We start from the raw sequence: 14,807 nt of genomic DNA, 5'->3' as shown, positions 1-14,807 counted from the left end.
CAGTCTTCAATCTACACTAGAATCCCAGGGAACTAGGTTCTAACACCAGCAAAGGAATGGTTCGGGAACAAGACAGATGAACTTGCCAGTGAGAGTGTAGGCAAGCAGACAAATAGCAAAGGGTTTCTTCTCCCATGCCCTTTAATTTGGGCTGCCACCAGAAGGTGTGACCCAGATTTGGTATGTGTCTTCTGACTTCAAATAATTCAGACATAAGGTGGGTCTTCTACCTCAAATAATCCAACCAAAAATCAAAACAAAACAACAACACAATCAAACAACCCAATCTCTCACAGGTATGCCCAACTGCTTAGTTTTTAGTTAATTCCAGGCACAGTCAAGCTGACAGGCAAGGACTCAAGTCATTACATGCCTTTATCCCTTTTGTACTCAGCTCAGGATCCCAAACTCACAGGATGCTCACCTCTGGGGTGGGTCTTCCCTCTTCAGTTAAATCTCTCAGAAAAGGTTCTCACATATGTGTCCTGAAGTCTGTTTCCCAGGGGATTCCAAATCCATCAGTTGACAATGAAGGTTAGCCATTACCTGCATGATGGCAGCTAGATGCAAGTAGTCACATAAGCAGTTTTGTTATCATATACTAGTGTCCAACTTATCATTGTCCATGGGAGGGGGTTGTTAGTTTTAAATCAGGGTCTTATTCTAAATCAGGCTAGGTAGGGGCCTGCAAAAGAGCTTCTTTGACATACAGCAAAAGGGAGAGGAGAAAGAGAAAAAAAGGAGAAGATGGTGGCTGTAGATGAGGAAGAGGAGATGGAGGAGGAAGAGGGAGAAAAGGAGGAAGAAGAGGAGGAGGAAGAGGAAGAGGAGGAGGAGAGAGAGAGAGAGAGAGAGAGAGAGAGAGAGCACTTCTGTATGTTGAAAGGAATAATGCAGCAGAAAGGATATCAGTAGTGCTGGAGAAGCAATAGAGCAGCATGCTCCCAAGGGGTAAGAGAGGTGGAATCTGGGGCAGAGCTGTCCTTGGCTGAGAGAATGGAGTAGTACTCTCTGTTTCAGGAGGATTAGGGAAGGGGTAAGGTAGCAGGTCACTGGGAAGATGTCATGGGAAGAGCTGGTAGGAGTTCTCTGCTGGTTACTTCAGTTTCTTGCAGTGACTGCCAGGGAGGTCTCATGTGGAGAACAAGGATGGAAATGAGATCACTGGAACTTTGAAGAAAGAAGAGAGTCAAAAATAGTTATGGAAGGTTGTACTTTTACATGCGCATGCGCTTACACACACACACACACACACACACACACACACACACACACACACACACACACCCCTCATTCAAGCTGTTCTCATAAGGTAACATTATAGCCTTTCCTTTATGAGATGGAGGTCCTGGAGGTGCCTTGTTACTGTTTCAAACAATAGAATACAATAGAATTGACACTGCACATTTTCTAAGGCTAGACCATAGAAGATGATATAGTTTCTCTCTCTTTTTCTCCCTCCCTCCCTCCCTCTCTATCTCTCCTCTGTTTCTATGTCTCTCCTTTTTATTCATGTCTCTGTCTCCCTTCTCCCTGCTCCTATCTCTCCATCTGGCTCTCTCCCCACTTTGCCTATGGAGCTCTGAGTCAACATGTTTAAAAAAACAACAACAAATAATCAAAAAAAAAAACAAAACAAAAAACCTGAGCTACTCTGATGTTGCCATGATAAAGAAGTCACAAGGACAGACTGCCACATAATGTTGAGAAACATGAGCCATTGCACCTAGATGTCCCTGAACTCAGATTTTTGCTTCCCTTTATAGAATTCTAGAAGGATGATTTCTGGATTCCACAATAAAGCGAACCTTTTGTTGTTGTTTGAGACAGGGTCTGGCCTGGAACTCATAGAGATCTGTCTGCCCCTACTCCCTAATGCTAGATCTGCAGGCATGGGCCACCATTCCCTGTATAGAACTAACTTCTTAGGGATGCTGCAAGCTATTTTTCAAAGTAGCAGAGCCATTTCATGTACCACTACTCGAAGTTGACTTTGTGTGTGGTTCTGATGATGGCCCTCCTGCGGGTTAGTGAGCATACCTCATTGGGACCTAACTTGCATTCCCCTAATGACTAATGGGGATAAGCGAGTTTCCCGGTACTTCCCGCCCATTCATATATCTTCTTTAATGGAATGTAGGGCTCAAGCCATTTGCACATTTTCAAATTAGGTTGTTTGTCTTCATATTTGGAAGTTGAGAGCTTATTAATCTGGATACATTTTCTTTTTCTTTTCTTTTTTTTTTTTTTTGCCAAATGCTATTTAAAAATATTCTTTTCAACCATGTTTGTCTCTTGCTCCTGCTTTTGTTTTGTGTCTTGTGGTTGGTTGGTTGGTTTCCCCCATTCCCTCAGAGACAGGATCTTGCTCTGGAGTCCAGTTCGGTTTTGAATTTGTGATCTTCCTTTTCACCCTTGAGCATGCTGAGTATAGAAAGTTTTAATATGGATGAAATCTAATTTTTAAATACTGTCCTTTGCAAAGCGTACATTTTCTTCCTATCTCATTTTGTCAGAGCTAAAGCAATCTTTGCCCAACCCAAGGTCACAAAGACTTTCTTCTTTGTGATATTCTAGAAGTTTGAAAGTCTTAAGTCTTTAGAATATTTTTATTAATTCTGTAAGAATTTCATAGAATACATTTTAATCATATTCATCTCCGTTTCTCACAGATCCGGTCTTTAAACCACTGAGTCTAATCTGTGGTGCCCAACAACTCCTGGGTGTGTTCACTGCAGGTAGATTGACCTACCAGGAGCCACAACCTTAAAGAAAACTGACCCTCCCTCCTTCCCTCCCAAGAAGCCATCAACTGTCCATATCTAGGGGTGGGTCCCTTTCTGCTCCATTCTAGACTTGATCTTGTGCAGGTTTTGTGCAGGCAACCACCATTGTTGTTAGGTCATTGGTGCTGTGGTCCTGTCATGTCTACAAGACACTGTTTCATCCTGGTCCTCGCCAGCCTCTGGCTCTTACAATTGTTTTGCAACCTTCATACTGTGATCCCTGAGTGTGTGTGTATCTAGGTGAGTGTATGTGATATAAATTTCCCATTTTGACTTAGCACTACACACACACACACACACACACACACACATACCACTTTGCACTTTGACCAGTTGTGAGTTTCTGTGTTAATTGCCATCTACTGCACATTTGAGTTCAGAGAGAAGCACAAATCTATGGATCTAGAGATTTAAATTTAGACAGCAGTTTGATAGCGTATCAGTTTAGCAAAATTGCAGTAGTATGTTTACCTCTGGGGCCTATGGGCTTCCAGCCATGGAATCTTGGCCAGATTTATAGTATCAGCTGTTTCCTCCTACAGAATGGACCTTAACTACAGTGAGAAGACAGTTGGTTACTCCCATGACATACAACCCCCATTGCGTCCATAGGTATGTCTTGCCATGCCAGATTTACTGTAGCTTACAAAATTAACCTCTGGGTGAGGCTGTTAATGGCTCCACCCCTCTGCTCCACGCCCAGAAGCCTGCAAAGCATCTTCCAATGCTATGAAATCTGTCCAGAATGGAAGAACGTCCAGGGTCTAAGCCAACTTTATTTCTCCAGTGTCTTGTAAACAAAGCATACGATGTCTTTAGCAATGGAGTCTTACCATCAGGTGCTGCTGGGAAACCAAGAGCTAGGGCAATAGCTTCCATTGTTGGGGTTCTCTGGGACACCCTGGACAGCTCAAGCAGAGGTACCCCGTGCCTGGCACTGGGCTTGGAAGCCTAAAGTTTCTAGAGAGCATTAGCCCCTGAGTATGGTAACTCCAGCTAAACTTTTTTTTCTCTTTCTGAGGCATGGTTTCTCTGTGTAGCTCTGGCTGTCCGAGAACTCACTCTGTAGACCAGGCTGAACTCAAACAAGCAGAGATCCACTTGTCTCTGCCTCCTGAGTGCTGAGATTAAAGGAGTGCTCCACCACTGCCCCTCTATTAAATTCTTTTATATAAGAAATTATTACATATATATGTATATATGCATATATACATATATACGTAGGTTTCCATATAGCATCTTCAAACATCCTTAGAGTTAGTTATCTCTCCCCCACTCCTCCTTATCTTATGCCTCACATCCCTCCCCCCAACTTAAACCTCCCGCCCCCATTATTCCTGTTTCCCTTCATATCATCTGTGCTCTACTGCACTGCATGTAGGACTTAGGACTTTCTTCTCCTGCCTAACCAAGGGTCCCTGTCTAGTTTCCTGGCTTCTATGAGTACTCCAAGTTCAACACACAGCTCTAAAGATCCAGTGCTAGGAGCTAAACATGAGTGAGAACATGCAACAGATGTCTTTCTGAGTCTGGGTGGCCTCACTCAGAGTAAGATTTTCTAGTTCCATCCATTTACCTACAATTTTTATTTTATTTTATTTTATTTTATACTTGAACAAAATTCCATGTGTATAGATATGAGTTTCATTTTCCATACATCAGCTCATGGCCACATAAGCTGTTTTCATGCCCTAGCTATGCCAATGAGCATGTGTCTCTGTTGTAATAAATAGAATCCTTTAGGTATAAGCCCAGTAACTAGTGATATGCATCATATGGTAGTTCTAGAATAGAACACTGCTTAAAAGTTGGAATTAGATATTCAGTTTTGTCCTTTGTAGAGTAAACATCTGTAATCCCAGTACTTGGGAGGCTAAAGCAGGAGGATTTTGAGTTCAAGGCCAGCCTAGGCTATGTATCAAGACCTTATCTTATTCCTGTCCTACAGTATATAACTGGGAGCAAGGGTAGCAATATAGTGACAGAATTTTTTTGAGGAGAAATTTTTGAGACTATTATACTCTGGAGGTAGGATAGCTTTACCATCGGCATGGAAAAACTAATGCAGTGGGGTCTTTGAAGTGATTGATGGGTGGGGTGAAGCACCCAGCATGTGGCAGAGCTGGAGAGGTGGAGCGTGTCCTTCATGAGAAAATTTCAAGGGAAATTATGGAAGGAACAAAAACATCCCCCACTGTAGAGTTAGGAGGAAGAAGGGGATAATGCTGGCATTTCTAAGCAGAGAAAGGGTCCATGGAAGATATTGAAGGAGGCCCAGCATTCAGAGAGCTGGAAGGCAGGGTTACAGATATGGAAGAGGGGTTTAAAAGTAGAAATATGGACAGGGAGAAATCCTGAGCCCATGGAAGGCATTCTAATGAGCACCTTGGGAAGCTGCGCTGCACTGTTTATATAATGATGGGATTTTCTTCTTTTTTTAAAAGTGTTTTAGTTTGTTCTGTTGCTTGCTTGGTTGGCTTCTTCATAGAATCTGTGATCATTATTCTTAATGGGCAACAACTACATCTGTAATTAAATAAAACCCAAGTATCTGGGTACACCTCTGAGAGATTAAGAAAGTTAAAAACTAAATCATTTGAAGTGGGACGACCCACCTTTAATCCAGATCTTTTGAGGTGGGAAGAGCCATCTTCAATTTGGGCCACTATACAAAGGACATGGAAGAAGGGAGGTTTGCTCTTTGCCTGCTTGCTCTCACTCTTGTTGGCAAATTCATCCCTTCGTGGGCATAGAAGCTACTTCTTTGTAATTCTGGTGCATACTGAAAACCAGCTGAGACATCCAGCCTCATGGGATGAACAAACACTGGATTCATGGACTTTCTGTTGGTAGACATTGTTGGACTAGCTGGTCCACAGCCTATAAACTGGTCTAATACATTACATACATATATTCATTACATATATACATATATATATCCATTCTATAAATTCTGTCCCTCTGGAGAAACCTGACTATTACAGGGTCTTACTATGTAGTCCAGGCTTCCTTCACACTTGTGCCAGACCTTCTTCCCAGCTTCCAAAACACTGGTATCTCAAGCATAATAAGCCAACACTCCCAGCCGATGATGCAATTTTCTTTAGTAACAACCATTAACCTGTGGCATAGACGTCAAACGGGTGGCTTCACCCAGGGCCAGAGTGCTAGGTGGATGGATGCAAGATAATGGGGAAAAGAGGCAAAGAGAACACTGAGAAAGCCTACTGTAATGGACCATGGGAAGATAGGGTTGCCGCTAGGCATTTGCACTGGGATTGAAATTGCGTATGAGGATAATGAAGGAGCTATAAGAGTAGGATGTTGTGACCAGAAAGAAAGGAGGTTGTCAAGCTTTGGGACTGATGTGCATCTCGCCATGAGATCTGAGAGAAGCAGAGCAAATGAATCATAAAGGAGCTGGGATAGCGGAGGGGTGGGGATGACAGACAAGACAAGGATGTGCTCTGTTGTGGCATCTGCTGAACTTTTGTGACATAGACTATACATGAAGGTACATAAGAAGCTGTGCTGTCAGGGACTGTCACAGAAGAAGAGGTAGAAAGACTGAGAGAGCCAAAGGTCAGGATGGACCAGAGCAAAATAATTCCTCCAGACATGACAGGACTATTGCACTCAAGAACCTACAGAAGTCTGTGGTTGCCGGCACAGGACCAAGATGGCCAGGATTCTAGTTTGGACTGGGAAGGGGGTCACAGGCCCCCCAGCCCTGACTGAGAAGCTATGGACACCCGATGGCTTTTGGAAGAGAGAGAGTCCTTTTCCTCTAAGGGTGTGGCTCCTGATAGGTCAACTATTCCCTAATGAATGACCCCATACTCAAAAGCATTCAGGTTAAAAAGATGGGGGATCTGGGAGGAGTTAAAGGGAAGGGGCTGAGGATGGTTGTTACCAAAATACACCATACACATTCGCAAACAATTAATACAAACTTTAAAAGTAAATAAAATTTAAAAAGCGGTGGTTGTTTCTGAAGAAGCAAACAAGAAAACCAAACAAAGACCTAAGGAAAGGCAGGTTTCTGGCCAAATAAACAGCTTGTTGGAGGTGCTGGAGAGGAATGGAATGGAAGGAAGTCAGGGGGCCTTTGCTTTTGCAATTGGCTGGTCCAAAAGGAGTGAGTTGTCTGCTCTGCTCATTAGTCCTGAGAAAGTAGGGGGAGGGGGAGGGAGCCCGCACTTCCTGCAGGCCTGCTTTGGGCTTGCTCTGTGCCAAGGGCTTTGTGTGCAAAGCATTAGCTCATAGCTCTTCAAACAATCCACTTTATGGATGATAAACTTGAGATTCAAGAAGATGAGTAGGTTGCCCAAGGGCAGTTATGAAAGCAATGAGCCAGAATCCCAAATGTCCAAGGCTTTCGCATCTTTCTGCTTGCCTGCCGAGATCTAAAATGCAGAGAGAGGCTTCAGCCACTCATGCAAACATGACATCTGCAAGGTGCTACCTCCAGTGCTCAAGCCTTGGCTCTCAGAGTCAGAATCAAAGAAGTGCGGAGGCGTCAGCTACTTACCAAACACGGCCTCCGAGAGGTGTTGTCTTCTATGTTCCTTGGCTCTCAAGGCTAATACATAACTTTCAGGATTCCTCAGGCCATGGTTTGTATTCCTTTATCCTTTCATCTGTCTGAAGGAGGATTTCACTATGTACATAGCCGTGGCTGGCCTGGAACTTGATAGATAGAACAGACTGGTCTCAAACTCAAGGCAATTCTCCTGCCTCTGCCTCCTGAGGACTGGGGTTGCAAGTGTGACTTGCATTGAGTCCAGAAGCCAAATGGGTGCTTTAGACAGCAATTCCCCACACCTTTCCCTTTCTCAGCCATTTCCCCTGCCCACCACATCATCTATCTTGTCCTCTCCTCCCAGCTTTGAAGAAACCTTTTCCCTTGAAATCCCCTTCTAGGACAGGTCTTCTGTAGCCTGGGAGAAACTCCGACCACGAGGCCTCCCACTGGACAAGGCATCTTGGGAGTTTGGAAACACACACCTATTGATAGATGATGTCACAAGATGTGCTCTCTTTGTTTTCTAGGCTAAGACACCAAGGCTGGGGATGGTGGTGAGCACAGCCTTGCACTGCCTGTGATGGAAATCAGCATCAAACTCCACCTTGAACTTCTACCTTGAACTTGCAGGGCTGACACCGTGTAATTTGCTGTTTCATTTTTGTCTGCCCCAGGTTATTCTTGTTCTGTTCCCTGGATGTTCCTGTTCAAGGGGAGTGGCTTGCCTTGGCCTCGGGTTTCTATGTGTAATTATTCCACCACTGTCCCCCTTAATTACATGGCTGTTGTCTTTCAGCTCTTCGGTTCCATGTGTCATTATCATTTATTCTGAGCTCCCTCCATCCCCTCTGGGAAGGGAATGAAGCACAAATGACAATAGCTGTCTCACATCTATAGCTGCCGCATCCTCAGCTGGGTCCCAAGCACTCTGAAGATGGCTGTGTGACCTTAGTCTTCACCATCTTACAGCCCCGACACCTACGAGAGTACTTAGAGTGCTCCACGAACATCTGCTTAACTAATGAAGTTGTCTCAATAAAAGGCCCTGAAACTCTTCAGCAAGCCACCGTGTAGAGACAAATCATTGGAAAGGCCTATGGGTGAGGGTGTGGGACTTTAAGGAGCTGCAGGTAGGGCCTGGAGAGATGGCTCCACTCTTTAGAGAACTGCCTGCTCTTGTAGAGGACCCAGGTTCAGTTTCTAGCACCAATACGGTGGTTCACAACCATCTGTAACTCCAGTTACAGAAGATCCAGTGCCCCGGTCCTGACCTCCAGGGGCACCAGGCATGCACAGAGTGTGCATACATACATACAGGCAAGATATTATACTCATAAAATACTATATATACATATATATACACACATATATACACATGTGTATATATGTATATGTCTATAAAATATATACATATGTGTATATATACACATACACATATATGTGTGTATTTATATTTTATATGTGTATATTATATTATATTATATTATATTATATTATATTATATATCTGTATGTAGCAGAGATGGAGCTGGTTTGAGGAGTCGCTCAGGGAGGCAAGGCAGAGCCTCTTCTTACTAAGCTACACACAGGCTGCTTTGAGCCTCCTGTGTCAGCTCTGCCATCAGTCAGACTGCATCACAGACTGGTTCAAGCTCGCACGCAGCATCAAAATCTTCCACTTCCTCGGTAGCAAGTGAGTAATTCTGACCTGATCATTATTCCCTGCTCACGAGGCACATGTCAAATATTTAGAGAAAGCATACAGCATTAAGTTTGCAGCTGGTAACAGGAGACCATTAGCTTCCCTTGGTCATCCTTCCTCCCTCTGGCAGAGTCACTCAACCCTGAAGGAGACCAGCTGAAGACATTTGCGGTGTGCCGGCGATCTCATTGCCTTTCTGACAGTCCCAGCCATTCCAGGGTCCTCTGGAAAGCTTTTCTGTCTTCTTTTGCCTACTTAGTTTTCCTACTTCTGACCCCCTACCTACACCTCTTCAAGTCTCTCTCTCCTCTCTCTCTCTCTCTCTCCTCTCTCTCTCCTCTCTCTCTCTCTCTCTCTCTCTCTCTCTCTCTCTCTCTCTCTCTCTCTCTCTCTCACACACACACACATACACACACAAATCCCCCCAGCCCAGTGTGGGATGCAACCACATAGCAGGACAATCTAACTGCCGGTGGGGATTCCTGTGTTACAAGCCAAGAGCTGCATGCCCCAGTCTTTAGAGCTGCCCCCTTTACGGGGCTTGCAGGACACCCAGCTGCCCACACCTTGTGGCACTTGGTGTGTGTGTGGTGGGGGGGGACTCATTATGGTTTATGTTGTTAATATGATTAAACGTCCATGTTATGTCCTCTGAAAAGCCCAGGATGAGGGAAAATAAAACCGGACCAATACCAGGGCATACTAACTGGCTCTCAATTAAAAACAGTCCTTCAGTAAAATCACAGGGAAACAACTTCACTGTAGCCTCGTGTAGACTGCGCCCAATCCTGGCAGACCACCCTTATGATCCATTTTCCCCCAGTTTCCTTTTTGATAATTCCAAAACCCAACACATTTTAAATTACAGAGACTGTCTTGAGTACTTTGTGATTTATTAGCGAAACCATCCCATGGTTATTCTCTCTCTCTCTATACATATATATATATATATATATATATATATATATATATATATTTCTGCTACTGGGTCTTAAAGTCTATAGTTTCTTGGACAGATTTTTCATAAATCTTGATTTATATGTAGTCATATAATTCCAATTACACTTGTATTTCTTATTGTATGTGAAAGCTTTCCATTTTTAAAGTGCTGGCTGGACTCACCTGATCGGGGGCAGGAGGGTGAACTCTCACCTGAAACAGCTTTGATTTACAACTCCTCCAGCAACCAGAGCTCTAAAAGCCAGTTTATGGGTCTGGATTTGAGAATTTGCACCTTTTAATTAGGTTTATAAATCCCCCTGCCTTGCCTTCCATTACGGATATGTGTGGGCTCAACCTTGCTTCCTTGAATTGAAAAAAAAAATGTCTAACAGTAAATCTGACCTTGGAGAGTCATCAGGTGGCTGTGGTCTATCAAAAACAGTTAGAAATCAATGTTTCAAATACTCTCTTAAGTAGCTAAAGGAAACTTAGCTAAGAATTTTCTCCTTTGTGTTTGGTTAGATTTACTTTAGGAAACATGGTATTATAATAGGTTGTCAAAAAGAATTTAAAATTTGTGGTGCACCCCAGAGAGGGGAACTATAATGAGGAAGGATCTGGAATGCTTTAGGAAGCAAGACTCAGTGGCCTGGTAGTATTCCATATCTACCTCTCAGTTCAGAGTTCTGGAAGTTTCTCCAAACGTGTCTCCATTTTAACCTCCTTAAGGTCAAAAGGAGATGTTTTTTAAAGTTTTGGTTTTCAGGAACATTACCTTATAAAAGCTATAGGATGTCAGTACCACCTAGAACGTCTACAAAATAAGCCCCAGCTTGCCATAGGAACCTGTGCAGAGCCACCTGGCATCAAACAGGATTAGCAGCTGACACGCTGAGAGATGCTATGCTGAAGAGCCAGGCTCCCTTCTGAGAAAATGGACAGCTTTAGTGTTTATAGGAAAGAAAAGATTCATAGGAATAACTTTACATCCTCAAATAACCTTCTCTTTGCTTCCAGGAGTTCTGTGAGGAAGAGGAATGGAGACAGGGTTCCCCCTCCTTCCCATGTTTTCATCCCAGGAGCCATCTTTTTGCCCTTGAGCAAATGGGCCAGCCTTTTTCAAGGTCAGAAGAAACTGTTCACAGCACAAGAATGACTCTTGAGTGTGGACAGCAGCACTCTGAGAGTCGGAATAAAGAGTTAATAGTGAAGTAAAGTGTCATTGAATAGTCCCCACACTTCCAGTATGGTTTCAAAGAGAATAACATGAAGCCTACCACCCAGTTCACCGAGGCACACCAAGCCTTCAGTCTATAAAATTATTGATCCTCCGGGTCAAGTCATATCAGTTTTAGTTTAAGAGAGTCTGGTGGTAAACAATGCCAAGAACCTAGTTACAGACAAGTTTGTCCAGCAGCTGTAGAATGCCTACAGCATCTCTGGAGGGGGGTGTGTGGTCCAGATAGGCCAGCAAGTTAGTGAAAGCAATGTTTGGGGGGCATCAGAAGGCAGAGGGCAGTTACTGCTACCCAAGGCCTACCATGCCAGGTGTGTTATATATGTTACATCACTCATACTCCAAGCATGAATGGGATATGCTCCCAAAAAAATTACAGAAAGAAAGAAAGAGGGGGGGGGAAGGAAGGAAGGAAGGAAGGAAGGAAGGAAGGAAGGAAGGAAGGAAGGAAGGAAGGAAGAAAAGGAAAGAAAGGTCTTTACAGCCCATCTGCAGTGGTTTAATTATATGCTTGGCCCATGGAGGTGTGGCTTGTTAGAATAGGTGTGGCCTTGTTGGAGGAATGTGTCACTGTAGGGGTGGGCTTTGGGGTCCTATGCTCAAATTCCACGCAGGGCAGAAAAGAAAGCCTCTTCCTGGATGCCTGTGGAAAACAGTTTCCTCCTGGGTGCGTTCAAATCAAGATGTAGAACTCTCAGCTCCTCCAGCTCCAAGTCTGCCTGAATGCTGCCATGCTTCCCTCCATGATGATAATGGACTGAACCTCTGAACCTGTAAGCCGGCCCCAATCAAATGTTTTCCTTTATAAGAGTTGCCGTGGTCATGGTGTCTCTTCACAGCAATGGAAACCCTAAGATATCATCTGAGGATTTTTAGATGTCATATGTAAACTGGGTTAGTGTGACTTCCATCCGGTCTTGCTCATAGCTGGGTCCCCCCGGGCTTACACACAGCCTCACCTCACCCTAACCCTAACCCTAACCCTAACCCTAACCCTAACCCTAACCCTAACCCAATAAATATTTTCAAATTAATATGAGTTTCTAACTCCTTCCTCCTTCAGAAAAACAAAACTACATTTCACTACATGATTCCATAACCATTAAACATCCTAATGAAAGCAAGACTTTTTAAGTGTTAATTTTGAATAATGTTTTCAAGTTACAAATTTTTCACTCTTGGAGACGCCTTCTAAGGGCCATTTACCTCTGCTTGAAAATGACTGCATTGGAAGTGGCCAAGGCTGAGTGGAAGACTATGTGGAATTAAACACTTGCTCATACAGGATCTCAACACAGAGCTATCACAGTGTATATCTATCAATATAACCAACGTGCAATGGTGAGATATGTCTACAGTAAACAGCCTGATGCCCACCACAGAACGTTCTACGGTGAGCATCCATGACAGGCAGTCTTTATGATCAGCTCAACTGGTTGAGGGGACACATGGTAAGGTACGCTCTTGTGTCTTTCTGTGAGGGGGGGGGACGGGAAACAATCTGTTCTAACACAAGGGATGAAGTCATCCTTTTTATGGAGTCACAATATGAAGACAATGGAGGAAGTGACAGGAGGAGGTGAGGCCTAATGAGAAGAAGCAGATCAACCACTGTGTCCTTAGGAGCTGTGTATTTCCTGTCCCTGTATCCCTGTGTCCCCTGACTCTCCTTCCTGGCCACCATGATGTAAGCCACTCTGTTCTACCATGATGGACTGGCACCTCTGAAGCCAGGACACAAAACACCTAATCCTCTCTTGAAGTTCCTATGTGCTGGGGTGGCACCGGTGCAAGTGTCATACACTAACCACCAGTACCACCAAGGGCAGGGGAGATGCTGTGGAACATAACAAATACTGCAGGACTGGGTATTTTTGGAGCATGACTCAAAGCTGAATGTGTATTCCCACTGTGGAAATTCACGTACGTCACAGGCACATGAGGCAGTGCTGTGTTAGTCACGGTTATTCTGGAGAGAGGAACTATTAGCAACGTCTAGTTCTTCGTACTTGTCGGAGTTTTCAATTATTTTATTATTTTTACAATACATATGTATTGTTTATGTAATTTCAACAATTTTTAAGTCGGACATGGTGACACATCTGAGAAAGGAGAAGCACAAGTTCAAACCCTGTCTGGACTGCATAAACCCTCTGTTAAGAAAATAATAAGTGCTTGCTTCGGCAGCACATATACTAAAATTGGAATGCTACAGAGATTAGCATGGCCCCTGCACAAGGGTGACACACAAATTCCTGAAGCGTTCCATATTTTTTTGGATGGAACACAGGGCCCCCAATGTAGGAGCTAGAGAAAGTACCCAAGGAGCTGAACGGGTCTGCAACCCTATAAGAGGAACAACAATATGAACTAACCAGTACCCCCAGAGCTCATGTCTCTAGCTGCATATGTAGCAGAGAATGACCTAGTCAGCCATCATTAGGAAGAGAGGCCCCTTGGTCTTGCAAAGATTATATGCCCTAGTACAGGGGAATGCCAGGGCCAAGAAGCAGGAGTGGGTGGGTTGGGGAGCAGGGCTGGGGGGGTGGTATAGGGGACTTTCGGGGTAGCATTTGAAATGTAAATAAAGAAAATATATAATAAAATTGTTTTAAAAATAATAAATAAATAAATTTTACATAATACTTTTATAAAACATTTAAAAAAAACAAAAATAATACATAGTAGCTGAGGAGATGGCTCAGTTGCTAACATTCTTGCAGTGTAAGCTCAAAGAACAGAGCCCAGATCTACAGAGTTCATATGAAAGTCAGGCATGGCAACCGCCCATAATCCCCAGAGCGAAATGGCTGCTCAGACCAGCAGCATCAGTGAGTCTGGTTTCAACTGGAGATCCTGCCTCACTGGAAAAGGTGGAGAGCTGCCAAGGAAGATTTCTACTGTCAACCTCAGGCTTTAAATGTACATGTACACACATATGTGTGTACCCCAACACACACATGTGCACCCCGTACATGAGCAAACATGCACAAGCAGACATACATATGGATTAAAGAACTGAGGAGAAAGAAGGAAGAACCATTTGACGACAGAATGACGGGGACAAAAAATATGAAATGGGCGTCTCCATATGCCACAGTCTTCCCCAGGGAAACTACATAGATTTGTATATCAGAAGAATAATTTTTCTTCTTTTTAATATTTTGCATTTATTTATTGTAGTGTGTGTATGTACATGTATGTGTGTATGTGTTGTATATGTGTTTTGTGTGTTTGTGTGTGTATGTGGTGTGTGTGTTTGTATGTGTATGTGTTTGAGTGTGTATGTATGTGTGTGGTGTGTGTTTGTGTATGTATGCGGTGTGTATGTGTGTTTGTATATGTGGTGTGTGTATGGTGTGTGTGTGCACCAGTCTGTGTCTGTGTTAGTGTGTGTGTGTGTGTGTTTGTGTATGTGATGTGTGTTTGTATGTGTGCTGTGTGTGGTATATGTGTGTGTATGTGTGGTGTGTGTGTATGTGTGTGCACCAGTCTGTGTCTGTCTGTGTCAGTGCATGTGTGTGTATGGAGTCAGAGGCAGCTGTATGAGTTGGCTCTTACAGAGCACACTTACCCACCTAGCCACCTCTCTGCCCCAGAAAATAACATTTTTACT

General features: G+C 43.7%; 1 non-coding gene across 1 annotated transcript; it reads left to right on the top strand.

Moving 5' to 3' along the window:
• Positions 1-13,362: 13,362 nt before the first annotated feature.
• On the top strand, positions 13,363-13,466 carry Gm25199. Its single transcript, XR_003954728.1, has one exon. It is a non-coding gene; the product is annotated as a U6 spliceosomal RNA (small nuclear RNA).
• Positions 13,467-14,807: the final 1,341 nt, after the last annotated feature.

This window comes from Mus musculus, chromosome 3, assembly GCF_000001635.26.
Source record: "Mus musculus strain C57BL/6J chromosome 3, GRCm38.p6 C57BL/6J".
NCBI lineage: Eukaryota > Metazoa > Chordata > Mammalia > Rodentia > Muridae > Mus > Mus musculus.
This window is presented reverse-complemented; position numbering and strand designations above follow the sequence as displayed.